This window comes from Halictus rubicundus, chromosome 14 (assembly GCF_050948215.1).
Source record: "Halictus rubicundus isolate RS-2024b chromosome 14, iyHalRubi1_principal, whole genome shotgun sequence".
Taxonomy (NCBI): Eukaryota; Metazoa; Arthropoda; class Insecta; order Hymenoptera; family Halictidae; genus Halictus; species Halictus rubicundus.
Window position 1 is genome coordinate 6,426,806 of NC_135162.1, and position 14,636 is coordinate 6,441,441.

Here is a 14,636-nt window from a genome sequence, read left to right on the forward strand (position 1 = left end):
ATAGTTGCGCGTTAATTAAGAAAAACGGCAGGGGAGCTCTAACCGGGGAGTGTTAAAGAATCTCTTCGGGAAATTCGTTCTTACGAACGGGGGCTCCTTCGAAAGGCGAAACTTCGCATCGCACTTCCGCCTCGAACTTGTTTCAATTGTGCCGCGGCGGCGCGGGGCGTTTCGCGCAGCGAGAACGTTTTTCCAGTTTCTTTCCCGACCAAGTTTCGAGAGTCTTGAACCGCGGCGCTACGAAAATATTCAATCTACACCTATATAACAACAGAATAGCGCGTTTCCTCCCCTCCCTCCCTCCCCCCTGCCTTACGAACGAAACCCCGTCTTCGCGCGGCGCTGAAAGACTCTCCGATAAGTACATCACGTCTACGAATTACGCTAACAATTCTAAACCGATAAACATTAGACTTCGTTCGCCGAATGTCCGAAAAAGACGATTGGAAAAAGTCCTCGTCCTTGAAAATCCACGGAAAAAAACGCTCCCCTAACGATTATCGCAACCGTTAACAATTGTTAACCGCGACTGATAATTGTTTTGTAGAAACCGTACGGAGCTGACAGCCCAATTTTGTATCTCCGAATTATAGTAACAATAATCTAGCAATAAATCTTAGTGATCGCTGCTTGGACAGGTTCATTCCGATATAAGACGACGGCTCGGGACCGCCTGTCGTCGTATTTCGAATGTAACGGCAAACTACAGTCTATGTTCGATATATGTCCCAAATATCTAGCTGATAAAAGTCGCAAGGCCATCCCCACTGCCGAGGGGTACTTTTCTACGTTCGGCAGTGTATCAAAGAATCTCCTGGCCGATATATGTCCCCGGCCGGACCCGTCTTTTGACATATATCGAGTAGACAAGGTGCAATGTGGTCTACCTTCAGCGATATCTTTCGAAACAAATCGATCGAACAACATCGAAAGAAAAAGAGGGGATGGCTATTTTCTTGTCTCGAGATGAAAAGCGTCGTCTTATATCGGAACAAAATCGCTCGAAGTCGCTCAAAGTCGCTCGAAGCTTATCCCGGAGAACGTCCCCCTCCTCCCCAGGGTACTCGCAATTATTAATTTTGTATAAACCCTGCAGAGCTGATGGCTCAATTTTGCATCCCCGAATGATGGTAACAATAATCGAGCAATAAACACTAGAAATCCCCTGGATTTCGAGAAGCTTTGTGTCGTTCCTCGGAAAGACCAGTTTCCCTTTGGTAATAGCAATGATCAATTTCTATAAACCGTGCGCGCGCGCGTTCGCGCTCGCGGTGCCGGCGCGATTTGAAATTCAAATTCCCCCGGTACTATTTAAGAGCAATTAATTTAATCGCGGCTCGAATCTCTTGATTTTCCCGAACGCCTTTCTAACCGACGCGGCACACGAACCCTTGTAAATCGATAAGGACCTTTAACAAAAATGAACGAAGCCCCGTCACGCGACTACGTAACAGAGAGGGGCCGGCGGGAGGGTGGGACGAAGGGCGGGGAGAGGGGGAGAGGGGAAGGAGGCACTAAGACGAAGGGGTTGAAAAGGGGAGAAAGATCTGAAACAGGGAGGAAGAATCTAAGGGGGAGACAAAGAGTCCTCGATTTCAAAGACGCTCGTCCGTTCTATACTTAATAGAAATAGCTCGGACATCGTGTGAAATCGTTCGGCCGATGTGTGAACGCGACGACTTGGAAAAGTGAACGGAAACGTGATTCTTTTTTATTATCTTCCTTATTCCCTCTCTCTCTCTCTCTCTCTCTCCCTCTCTTCCCTTTCTTGCTTTCTCTCTTCATCGACGTTTCTTTCTTTCGCTCCGCTTTTTTTTACGCTCGTTTTGTGCTTTATACCCGGTCGTAACACCACGAAAACTTAACTTTATACCCGCCGAGCGACAGCGTCCGCGACCCGCATTTCTTTACTATCGCAATATTGCACGATTCATGTTATCTCGTTTCTTGTTCTCATCTCTCTCTCTCTCTCTCTCTCTCTCTCTCTCTCTCGCTCTCTTTCTCTCTCTCTTTCTCTCGCTCATTCTCTCTATCCCTAGCTCTCCCTGTCTCTCTCACTCGTTTTCTTTCATCGATTCCATTAAATTCATTTTCAATTTCAATAAGGTGTTAGCACCAATCTATTATATCACAATGTTCCACTCCACACCACGCAACTGTAAATATATAAATACCTATATCGTAGTAGTAGTAATAGTAGTAGTAGTAGTAGTAGTAGTGGTAGTAGTAATAGTAGTAGTAGTAATAGTAGTAATAGTAATAGTAGTAATAGTAGCAATAGTGGTAGTAATAGTAATAGTAGGAGTAATTGTAGTAGCGGTAGCAATAATAGTAGTAGTGTAGTCATAGTAATAATAGTACATAGTAGAGATTTCCGTTTAATTAAGAAAACGTTTCGATATAACAGCCAGGCGACCGGATACTAACGTGCATCGCACGCCGGTGTAGGTCACTTCATTTTGTGAATTTCTCTGTGGGTTTTAATTCTTGTGTAGCGTGTACTGTGTATAGAATACGTGTGGAAGTATATTTCTTTATTTGCGTGTCTGTGAGCCGAGGATTTCTCCTGTTTGCCAAATTCTGTGAGAACTTCTTCTCTTTCGACTAGACGGTACAGGTTGCCTTCTGGTTTTCAAAGGCTCAAGACCTCCCTCACGGAAGAACCACAAGTTGTCGATATTTTTAGGTATTTCTAGATTTTTGCACGACACCCTGTATATTTTCTTGGATATTCTTGTAGAGCACAGAAAGACGAATCCAACGAGTACCATGAACATACCAATACGATTCTTCAGTCTCGAGATATTTATGTCTGAACTAGATCTAGGTTAGGTTTGTTTCTCCAAGACCCTAACATCTCGAGATCGAACAATCGAAACGGTATGGTCATGGTACTCGTTGGATTCGTCTTTTCATGCTCTATCAGAATGTCGAATCAAAAGTACAAGATTCCATTGAAATAAACTACCGATTATTGTGATTTTGTTAAAAAATGGTAATTAATCTTTCGCGTTTCGTTCCCAAATTGTTATACTTCTGCGATCGTTTTTATTGCTCGATATTCGGTGCTGTTTTAGGTTGGCTATACGTTTCCGCGGTGTTCGCAAAAGTGCAACCGAAATCCTCACAGCCAAAGTGGTTCCAGCGGAACCGTGGATAGGAATCCGCGCGATTGCTCGCGTCCACTGTTTTTCGTCCTCGGGTCTCGTCCGGTCGGATGCTTTCTGCCGACGAACGCCAAGAATCATAGTAACGTCGGCCGTAAAAAGGCGGCTCCTGTCGCGAAGGAACGATTCTCGCGAGAGCCGGAAGTCGTCGCGGCAAAACTCGTCCCCGTCCCGTTGAAACGCATTCGAACGAATGAACTTTCCAGCGAGTGGCGTCTCTTTGAGACATTATTAGCGCCCCCTTTTTTTTTTCTCCACCCCCCGAACCGACAACCGGCTACAGAGAAAGAGCAAAAGGGTCGAACGAAAGTGAACGAACCTAACAACGGGCGCGCACGCGCTTGGGGACACATTTCACCTCGTCCGTGGGATCAGCTGTTTTTCCGTCGTTCTTTCGCGAAGAGGAAGACGAAGAGCACGTTTGACGGGCTGCGCCCGGCCGTTTAAGAAACGGTTTCTCAACGAGAGCTTGTATTTATTAAGGTGAAAGCCCATTACAAAATTAAACCTCGAACTCCCCCGCGGGGACAAAAACCGGCGTTCTGCACTCTCGAGGATCCCGGGGTTCGCTGCAGTTGCTGCAGCCAGCCGGGGACAAACTGCGGAACACTGTGCACAGCTTGCGCGATATGTTTGCAAAAACCGAGTCGGGGGATCAGTGAATCGGTTTTTCACGGTGCGAGGAGCTGAAAGACGCGTCCCAGCCAGCCAGCCAGAGAGAGAGAGAGACCCAGCCACCGGAGCAACGAGACGATTCAATGACCGGAATCGGGGGCTCTTCCGTGTCGGGAGGCGAGATCAGGGTGTCTGAATTGCGGTTAAATTATGATCGATGCGGACCGGAGTTCACGGCCGGATCAGACTGCGAGTTGGAGTAGGGGATCGGCTAGGTCTACTGGAGGTCTTGACGAGCTGTAAGTTACAAGATCGGGGAGATGCGAAAGGCTGGGACCTGCAGCGAAGTTCTGGGACACTTGGGACGACGCTGAAGAGATGGGGGTCGACGTCGGAAGAGTACAGGAACTTCAGAAATGACCTGGAGGAGTTGATTGAAGATGCCGATCACGTTTTGGACCGGTACAGGTCGCGAAACCGGGATTAATGCAAGGCCCAAGTCGAAAGAATTGCACTTGCCGAAGAAAAAGTCACTGGCATCGGAAGAGGAACATCTGGAGCAACCTGGTGGAGTTCATTTTCATTGGAAGCTTGCAATAGGTCCTGACCTAATTAAAATTGATTCGAACCATGACCGATCCAGGTTACGATCGATTTTCCTAAACGCGTCTGGACGCAGCGTTTTGCGAAACCGAGGCATTCTATACTGCATTCGTCAAACTTCGTCAGACGCGATCGGAAGTTAGTCAGACAGCAGGGAGTTGAAACGAACGGAGTATAGATCGCGAAACAATTGTTAACTGCGATTGAGAATTGTTGTGTAAACCGCACGGAGCTGACAGCCGAATTTTGTATCTCCGAATTATAGTAATAACAATTTAGCAATAAATATTATCAATTGCTGCTTATACAGGTTTATTCCGTTCATAAAGTTTTATTCCGATATTAGACAGTGGCTCGGGAGCGCCTTTCGCCGTATTTCGAATGTAGCGGCAAACTACAGTCTTTACTCGATATATGTCCCAAGTATGTAGCCGATAAAGGTCGTAGAACTATCTCCACTGCCGCGGGGTGTACCCCGTGAGGGGCCACTGTGAGCTTCGCTGTCTCAAGGAATAGTATCTCCTGCCCGATATATGTCCCTGGCCAGACCCGTGTTTTGGACACGTATCGAGTAGACACTGTACAAAGTGGTCTAGCAGCGTCATTATACCTCGGCGATATCTTTCGTTGGAAGAGGATAGAAAACAACCTCCACACTGAAGAAGCAAGATGGAGAAACTTTAGAAAAATTAGCTGACAAAGGAAGATGAACTGGACAGACGTTGGATACAGTGAATTCCGTTGTAAGTCGGTGCAAGCTTCGCGGTTGAAAATGATTGGAACTACTCACACCACCGCGGGGTATACGATATACAGTGAATCCTCGATATATGTCAACAACGCGAATCTTTGCAGCGTCCTGTATCCTCCAAGAGACATACTCGAGCCGTGTTGCGTTTGCAGTCCTCGACGTCCAAGGCCCCTCACGGGGTATACCCCGCGGTAGTGGGGATAATTCCGCGACGTTTATCATCTAGGTCTTGGCGACATATACAGAGAAATCACTGCATCGCTGTCCGTTTCTACGCGCAACGTCAGAGAAAGACATTTTCTCAGCCTTCTTCTCACTATCCGTCTCTATGTCGTAAAGACGTGTCATAAATGACTCTGATACAATTGTCATAAAGACGTATGATAAATGACATAGAAACGGATAGTGACATTTACGTTTCCACTGTGTATTTCAGACGCAACGTCCGGCGAGAACATCAGATTTCGTCTAAACGTCTCTCGCCAGAACCGGGCAACTGACTTATAGCGAGAATTCACTGTACCGCTTCGGTGTGGACACAGCTTAAGTCCGTCCGCTCTCCGCCGGAAAGTTCATTCGATCCCGTACGCAAAGTGGCACCGTCAGGTCGATAGATCCGATATCTCCCAGAGATCCTCTCCCGGCAGATGATCATCGCAGATCAGAGATATCTGCCGAGAAGCTCGCGCAGGGTGTGCTCGCATCATTTTCCCATCCCCTTCTCCACCCCCCCTCTCTCTCATTTTTCGTCCCGTCGGCTCGAAATACGCGACGCGCCTCGAGTGATTCGCATGCCGATCGAATACTGACGGCGTAACGAGAGCCCCTATACGTCGATTCACGCGAATACCTCCGGAAATATTTGCGTCCTCTGTGTACGTGTGTGTGTGCGAAACACCGTCCCAACCCCCGTCCCGCTCGTTAGACACTTTTTAGCCTGATAAACTCGGCCGTAATGGGTTTATTACCGAACTATGAGCACACCTAATATCGATCGGGCCCGTTAATTCGGCTAACAAATGCCACGGGCTCGTCGAAGACGATCTCCTCCCATTCGCCGTCTTCGCGACACTTTCCGAATCGAATTCTGATCTAGCTGAATTCAAGATGGCTGCTAATCGTTGTAGGCTGCCGGGTCCTCGTGCGAAGTAAAATATTTTTTTGCGATTCCAAGAAACGCGCAAAGTTCTTTGCCAATTCCGAGCAAACTGAAAATAGCGCAAAATCCCTAATACAGAGTTTACTCTATACACAGTGATCTCTCTGTACATGTCGCGAAGGCCTGGCTGATAAACGTCGCGGAATTATTCCCACTACCGCGGGTTATACCCCGTGAGGGACCGCGAAGCTCGAGATCAAGACCAATGTTTTTGACATATATCGAGAGTTTACTGTGTGTCCCAAATGCCTACACGATAAAAGTCCGAGAACTGTCCCCAATGTCACGGGGTATAACCCGTGAGGAGTCATGAACCGAGACTTCTAGCTCTCCTTTTCTACGCTCGGATGAAAGAATAGTATCTCCTGGCCGATATATGTCGCTGGTCGTGTTTTGGACATATATCGAGTAAACACTGTATTTCTTTTTTCTAGAGTCGAGTACAGTCGCGCCAGTATATGATGCAACAACCACGAGTCCATGAGTTTCTCCTGGCCGATATATGTCGCTGGTCGTGTTTTGGACATATATCGAGTAAACACAGTATTTTTTTTTTGATTCGTGCACGGTCGCGTCAATATATGATGCAACAACCACAAGTATATGAGAATCTCCTGGCTGATATATGTCGCTGGCCGTGTTGTGGACATATATCGAGTAAACACAGTATTTTTTTTTTTGAGTCGTGCACGGTCGCGCCAGTATATGATGCAACAACCACGAGTCCATGAGTTTCTCCTGGCTGATATATGTCGCTGGTCGTGTTTTGGACATATATCGAGTAAACACAGTATTTTTTTTTTTATTCGTGCACGGTCGCGTCAGTATATGATGCAACAACCACAAGTATATGAGAATCTCCTGGCTGATATATGTCGCTGGCCGTGTTGTGGACATATATCGAGTAAACACAGTATTTTTTTTTTTTGAGTCGTGCACGGTCGCGCCAGTATATGATGCAACAACCACGAGTTCACGAGAGTCCAAGCACAATATGCCGGCGTTCCCGTGGAAGTTTGTCACGGGGGTGTGCGGTGAATTTTCTGTCGGCTCGCGATCGCTCTTCTCTCGGTTCTCGCGGGTTGCGGAGAAAAGGGAAACGAGGTTCGGGGGCGAGATAAATGCATGCAGACCGGGGGAAAAAACCGAGTAGAAAGTAAACGGTGGACGGGGGATGAAAGGACTGCGGGGAATAGCACGCGATAGCAAGAGAGGAGGAGAACAGGGGAAAAATGTCTACGACTTCTGACACTCTTCTGGGATGTTGTGTCGCGGTAAGCGAGACGTGGTCTCGCTTTTCCCCTTACTCCGGGAGCGTAACTTCGAAATCATTTGCGGCCACGTTTCTCATTGTTACAAAAGGCGGCCAGGGAAATTCTGGACTCATCCGAAAGAGAACGTTTGGAAATTGGTAATCGAGACAGCGAAGACTAAAAATATATCCGTTTCGATTAATTTTGAACCTAGAACGTTCTCGTCTTAGGCAATCTTTTGGACCTTGTGCGGATGAAATTGAAACGGTTTCGTTATATGAATTTTTAACAATTTGTACAGAACAGTTCAATCGTACGAGTGCGAAGGGTTGATTTTCTTCTGGTTCTTTTCGCAAGAGCATAATTTCGAATTGCACAGATTCTTTTTTCTTTTCTTTTGCCTGACGGTCACACAGGAAAGAAAACAGTTTTGTCTGGGAGCGGTGATTAAATTTGACAGGGAGGTGCGCCGAATAAAATTATGTTGATTGAAGTCCATGAAATTTAAGAGGATTAAAGGAACGGATCCTGTAATGAAGTTGGCCCGTGCGGTTTTCATTTCGTTGGAAAGGAGATTTGATACTGTGCGGTAATTTTATCAGGCTTGACTGGCAGTCAGCGTATGAATGGCGAATTTAATTGCGTGTTGGATTGACGCGTGCGAAATGCTTTATCTTTGTGTAGCCGGGAATTTTCGCTCGGTGAAAGTTCGACAATATTTAGACGGGAACGCAGCCAACGTGGGAAAAAAAAAAATAAACAAATTGTAAAATAAATCGTTTACAACGATATCGTCGAACAACTCCTACTAATTTCCATTGAAAATATTATTGTTTCGCGTAGAACAAATCGGCGAAAGATCGTATTGTAATCATCGGACTGAAAACAGTCTCTCGAATTTGTTCCGGTTCGCGATTACCGTCGAAGTATGCTCTCGAACGAAAATAATCGAATCGCGTCAACAGATAAACAAATATGGATACACGAACGGAGATCGCAAAAATGCTGCGTAAACAAATTATAACAAAAATAACACCCCCTCCGAATAATGTTGAAAGATTAAGTTCAGCAATCAATAAATTTTCTGCCGATCTTGTTTAATTTCAGCAGACGGAATATTGAATTTGGATAGTAAATACGGAACCCCGAACAGCGAAATATCAACATATGCCGGAGCCAATTATCCACGTGTTTAATATTTTCCGTCGGATTTTTCGATTAAACATTTTTCGGTCTTATATTTGAATAATCTTTTTACGGCTGCTCGCGAATATACTCGAACGGCGCTTGATCATTTAGTTGTGAAATATCCTGTACCATGAGGAACGAAACAGTTTCGTTATTAAATCGGTAACGAATGTTTATTCAACTATTTTAATATCGGAGAAAGAGGAGTATGTATTAAAACGAGATATAAAGCGAATTGGTTGCATCAGAAAGTGGACTCGAACTGTTCTAATCGACTCGTAAATCTGAATCAATTGAAAATTGGAAACTAAGGGACACAGTGTTTACTCCATATATGTCCCAAATGCCTGGCCGATGAAGGTCCCAGAACTATCCCTGCGAAGCTCGAGAGACCTCAGTCACCGAGGAATGCAAGGTCGCCTGGATCATAGATCCAGGAATAGAATAGATCTCTTCTACACGATATAAGTCACTGGCAAGATCCGTGACAAATATCGAGACACACTTTATGGAGATTTAATCTTGTTTGAACTGAAGGAAAAGATTAGAAGCAAGCCATTTTCACCTGCCCGATAATTCTTAGCATTGATACAGTAAATTCTCGATATATGTCATCAACACGGGTCTTGCGTCGTGTATCGTCCAGAAGACACACTCGAGCCGTATTATGGGTACACTCCTGGTCGTCCGAGGCCTTCCACTGGGTATACCCCACGGTACTGGGGATATCTCCGCGACGCTTATCATCGAGACCTTGGCGACATATATAGAGAAATCACTGTATTTCATTTTATCTTGATTATTGATTTCTACTGTGTCACACAATCTTGTCTATCACAAATCAGGCAATCTGCAAGTTATTGCAATTCGGACTGTGAAATTTATTTTCCATACATCAACGCAAAATTCACTGGACCTCCACCGCCGACTAGTAAATGTTCTTTTGTCCATACTTGAACGTTCCAGCAATTCATCGAGCAGATTTTAGTGAGTACGTGGATGTCTGCGTAGACGTCACAGACGAATGTAGAAATATTGTTACGCTGTTTCCAAGTTATTCGAAACACCAGCACAGAAAATGAATTTTAATTTATTCTTCTACGGCTGAGAAAATTTTGATTTCATGTCTGTCAAGTACGGACACATTTTGTCTGTTGTAGAATGGTAACTGCCGCCTAAAAATTCAGCCTGATCGCGGATATTTGATAGAACGCAGCGTGTCACGAACGTCTGTGGAGTCTCGAGAGGTGAATCCGCCCCTAAAAATTGTCCCGGATGGCGGATAATGGAATAGATAAGCCTGTCGTCGGTGAAGAACGCGGGGTCGCGGTCGGGCAGGTGTACGCGCGCGCGCGCGCGAGCGTTAAAAACTTGTCGGTGGATTCGTGACATCGCATTCACTGTTTTATTACAAGAATCGCATCGGCACGATATATAATTAGCCCCCGGCGGTCTCGAGTTCTGCGGGGTGGCGTATCGATCCTTGCACATTGCACACATACACACACACACAGTGGACCCTCTCTCTCGCTCTCTCTCGACTCGTGTGTCGCCGTCCCCTTTTCGAGTTTCCCCGTGCTGCTCTAATACGTCTGGACGCGTTTTCGCCCGGTTCTCGAGTGCACGCTGCCAATTTCCGGGATTGTCCACGCACAAGTCGGCAAAACGGTCGATGGTTAATCGTCCGAATCGCCGAGTCGAACCAGACACCGATCCGCAGTCGCGGGCTCCCGCCGCGCGACGCTCAATTTCAGCGGAAATCTCGTCGGGACCGAAAACAAAAGTTTCCCCTCTCTCGCGCGCGGCCCGACTCGCGTTACATCATCCCGTAAAAATAACCCGAGCGCGTTCAGTCAGAATTGTCACGAATCTTATTTTTATCACAGACGAAAGCACGTCTCTCCAAGAGGAACACATTTCTCGATATATGTCGCCGAGGCCTGGATGATAAACGTCGCGGGATTATCCCCACTACCGCGGGGTATACAAAACACTGGCAAGACCAGTGATGTTGACAGAAGAATTCACTGTACGCATTGTCGAGTGGGGCCAAAACGACTCGAGAACCCGAGGTGTATTGGTTCGGTGGAGAGCTGACGAAACTGGAGAGTTTTATGGGAAACAAAAATTCCTGAAATTTTTCGGAGAATTAGCCACCTACGATTCAGGTCTTCTGATAGGGACCGAGGGGAAGGGGGCACGCATGTAATCCTAAGCCTGACCCTAACCCAAGGTGTATTGGTTCGGTGGATAACGGACGAAAATGTGTAAAAATCGCGACGGAGAGAGGAAAGATCGTTGTGAATTTTTATGGGAAACAAAAATATCTGAAATTTTTCGGAGAATTAGCCATCTACGATTCAGGTCTTCTGATAGGGACCGGGGGGAAGGGGGCACGCATGTAATCCTAAGCCTGACCCTAACCCAAGGTGTATTGGTTCGGTGGATAACGGACGAAAATGTGTAAAAATTGCAACGGAGAGAGGAAAGATCGTTGTGAATTTTTATGGGAAACAAAAATATCTGAAATTTTTCGGAGAATTAGCCATCTACGATTCAGGTCTTCTGATAGTGACCGGGAAGAAGGGGGGACGCATCTAACCCTAACCCAAGGTGTATTGCTTCGGTGGATAGCGGACGAAAATGTGTAAAAATTGCAACGGAGAGAGGAAAGATCGTTGTGAATTTTTATGGGAAACAAAAATATCTGAAATTTTTCGTCGAATTAGCCATCTACGATTCAGGTCTTCTGATAGTGACCGGGAAGAAGGGGGAACGCATCTAACCCTAACCCAAGGTGTATTACTTCGGTGGATAGCGGACGAAAACGTGTAAAAATCGCGACGGAGAGGAAAGATCGTTGTGAATTTTTATGGGAAACAAAAATATCTGAAATTTTTCGTCGAATTAGCCACCTACGATTCAGGTCTTCTCATAGGGACCGGGAAGAAGGGGGGACGCATCTAACCCTAACCCAAGGTGTATTGCTTCGGTGGATAGCGGACGAAAATGTGTAAAAATCGCGACGGAGAGAGGAAAGATCGTTGTGAATTTTTATGGGAAACAAAAATTCCTGAAATTTTTCGTCGAATTAGCCACCTACGATTCAGGTCTTCTGATAGGGACCGGGAAGAAGGGGGGACGCATCTAACCCTAACCCAAGGTGTATTGCTTCGGTGGATAGCGGACGAAAACGTGTAAAAATCGCGACGGAGAGGAAAGATCGTTGCGAATTTTTATGGGAAACAAAAATATCTGAAATTTTTCGTCGAATTAGCCACGTAAGATTCAGGTCTTCTGGATCAAAATATGGCGATTGGGACCCGGGGGGAGGGGGGCACGCATCGATTTCTCGAACGAATGCTCCCGGGGGTTTCGCTGAAGGATGGTGGACGGGTTCCCCGAGCAGAATGCAACGAGTTACACGGTACTCCAGGCCGGCTGGGTAAAACGGGATTATTACCAGCCATCTAGACAAGCACCGTCAACCAGCCTTTGCAGCTTACACGAGCGAAGGCAATCGTTCTGCGCCACGGCCCGTTGTTAGCCGCCCCCCGCGCGATTCTGCTCTCCTCTCCTCCTTTGCCAACTTTTGCCTTTTCACTGCGACGACTGCGACGACGGCGACGGCGACGGCGACGACGGAGAGAGAAACGTGGAACGGAAAAACGGTGTGCATGGTTGACTTAGAAACGTAAATACCGGGCCGCGGACCGACGCGACGGGACTCGACGCTCAACGACACGGAAACCGCAACGTCTGAACCGTTCAGAACTGACACACCGTCGTCGATGCAGCCGGCTGACAATCGTCATTCAAACATCCATCGACCGACGGAGACACGTCTGTCCCACGAGTCCCGGCAATATTGCTACAATAATTAACCCTGTCGTGTACATAGCGATCTCCGCAGAACGAGAAACGATTACATTCTCTGAGCCCTTCATTCTAGCAAAAATGACAACCCCAATTTCTTATATTTTAATCCTTTGCGAAAGATTGAATCTGGAATTTGACTGCATCAATTACGATTTATTTAACACTGGGATCACGGGACCCGTCAATCTGACAGGTTCTGAGACTTTTAATTTACGATTACAGTGGTGTCTCTATATATGTCGCCGAGGCCTGGACGATAAACGTCGCGGAATTATTCCCGCTACCGCGGAGTATACCTCGTGAGGGGCCATAAAGCTCGAGAGGCCTGAGAGAGGAGTGTGAAGATAACACGTCTCCTGGACGATACATGACCCGTGTTGTTGACATATATCGAGAATTCACTGTACTGAGATTGTAAAGATGCATCTGTGAGGAATTATTCAAGAAATTGATTTCTTTCTGTATATATCATGAAACAAAAGGTTAAAAATTTATTTTGACATTTATTTTTGAAAAGTTATTTTTATGAAGTAATGCAAAATGGTCACTTTCAGTGTAAAACCAGTGTTAAGCTAGCCACGACGATTCCTCAAGCCAGACACTGAAGGGCTTCTGTCACGTTAAAAATTATTAATTTTGTGCAACTGTTGCTACTTGTTAATTTTCATAATAGTGAACTAAAAACTCGGAGACAGTTCAGTCGACTGACAGTGGCAGGCAAAAGAGCAGGCAACCATAATCGGGGGTTCGTGAAAAATCCGGCGAGGCAATTACCGTTGATCAAGGTAGAATTTCGTGATACTGTTTCGTGTCGATTCGTCTATGTCCGAGGGTCTTGTAACGGAAGGCAAATGTCGTTTCACTGTAAAACTGGCTCGCCAGGCAATCACGCGTAACTGTAACCCAACTGTGGCCGTGTAATTTCGCATAGTACGCGACACAACGTTGCGAGGAAAGTTTAGACGACGACGATGGAGTATAACGGTGTGCACGCGTATCGACTACGTACGAGAACGGGGGAATCTCTGCTGTCCTTGTAGCGGGTCAGACACGAGGCTCCCGCATGTTCGAGCGTATATGGGACACGTCCACTTAGCAGCATTCATCTGCATTACCGACCGAACGCGCGAGAAACCGAGTTATTAATTTTCCGCGACTCTTGCGAGACGCTGAATTATCGCCACGCTGCGGCGAATTATGCTAACCCGAATTTTCGGGTGACGGAACCTCGTAGAATTGCATAAAAGTGCACTGGTCCTCGCGGCAAGTGACATTTACTTGTAACGAAATATTTAATTATTGTATTCGATGTAACCCAGAATTCTGCGTTGATGCATCTCCTGTCGTAATTAAATTCTGTATTTTCTTTTTTTTTTTTTTTTTTGAGGTTTTTGCAAGTCAAATTGCACAAATCTGCAGTGTAATTGTAAGAATAAGATTGAATTTTTGTACTCGTTCGACTTCCATAGTAATAGCGACGGAGGATATTGTTAAAGGAACAAATTTTCATATTTGTAAGAGCTTCCGAGCTAAGTTTCCGAGCGCTTTGCTATCTTTTTTTTTTCTTTTTTGTTTAAATTGCTAAAAGGATTTTAATTTTGCACTTTGATCGCGGCCTTTCGGAATTTTCCAGTGTAAATATTCTGCGGCCTTTTTGGCCCGTTAAAAACGCCATGAAAATTCATATTTAACCCAAGGGTTGAAAAAGTTCGCCCGGGAGGTATAAAGTATTCCACTTGTTAAAATTTTATCTGAACTTCCGGTCTGTTAAGGGAGTTATGAAACTTCGAGTAATCATAGGTAGCGTTTAAAAATTTAATCTTATCTGTATCCATTATCATATTATGAAATTCTGAATAGGAGTTGTTGAAGTTTCGTTGGAAGTGACCGAAAAACGAAAAAGGAAAAAACAAAACGGAGAAAAGTTTTCACTGTGTCTATCGTAAAAATTCTCAAATTTCAAGTAGAATCGGTATTATATTGTTTCCACTGGATCCCCGAGATTTATTCTTTAATCATTA

General features: G+C 45.6%; 1 protein-coding gene and 2 long non-coding RNA genes across 3 annotated transcripts in view; 1 reads left to right on the forward strand and 2 right to left on the reverse strand.

The window, feature by feature from the left end:
* LOC143361114 (zinc finger and BTB domain-containing protein 8A-like) overlaps positions 1-14,636 on the reverse strand; it is a 105,166-nt gene that overhangs the window by 29,033 nt on the left and 61,497 nt on the right. The window lies entirely within an intron of this gene.
* LOC143361135 (uncharacterized) overlaps positions 1-14,636 on the reverse strand; it is a 28,494-nt gene that overhangs the window by 3,391 nt on the left and 10,467 nt on the right. The window lies entirely within an intron of this gene.
* LOC143361133 (uncharacterized) lies at positions 10,631-14,510 on the forward strand. Its single transcript, XR_013083417.1, has 2 exons — positions 10,631-11,846; positions 12,029-14,510. It is a non-coding gene; the product is annotated as an uncharacterized LOC143361133 (long non-coding RNA).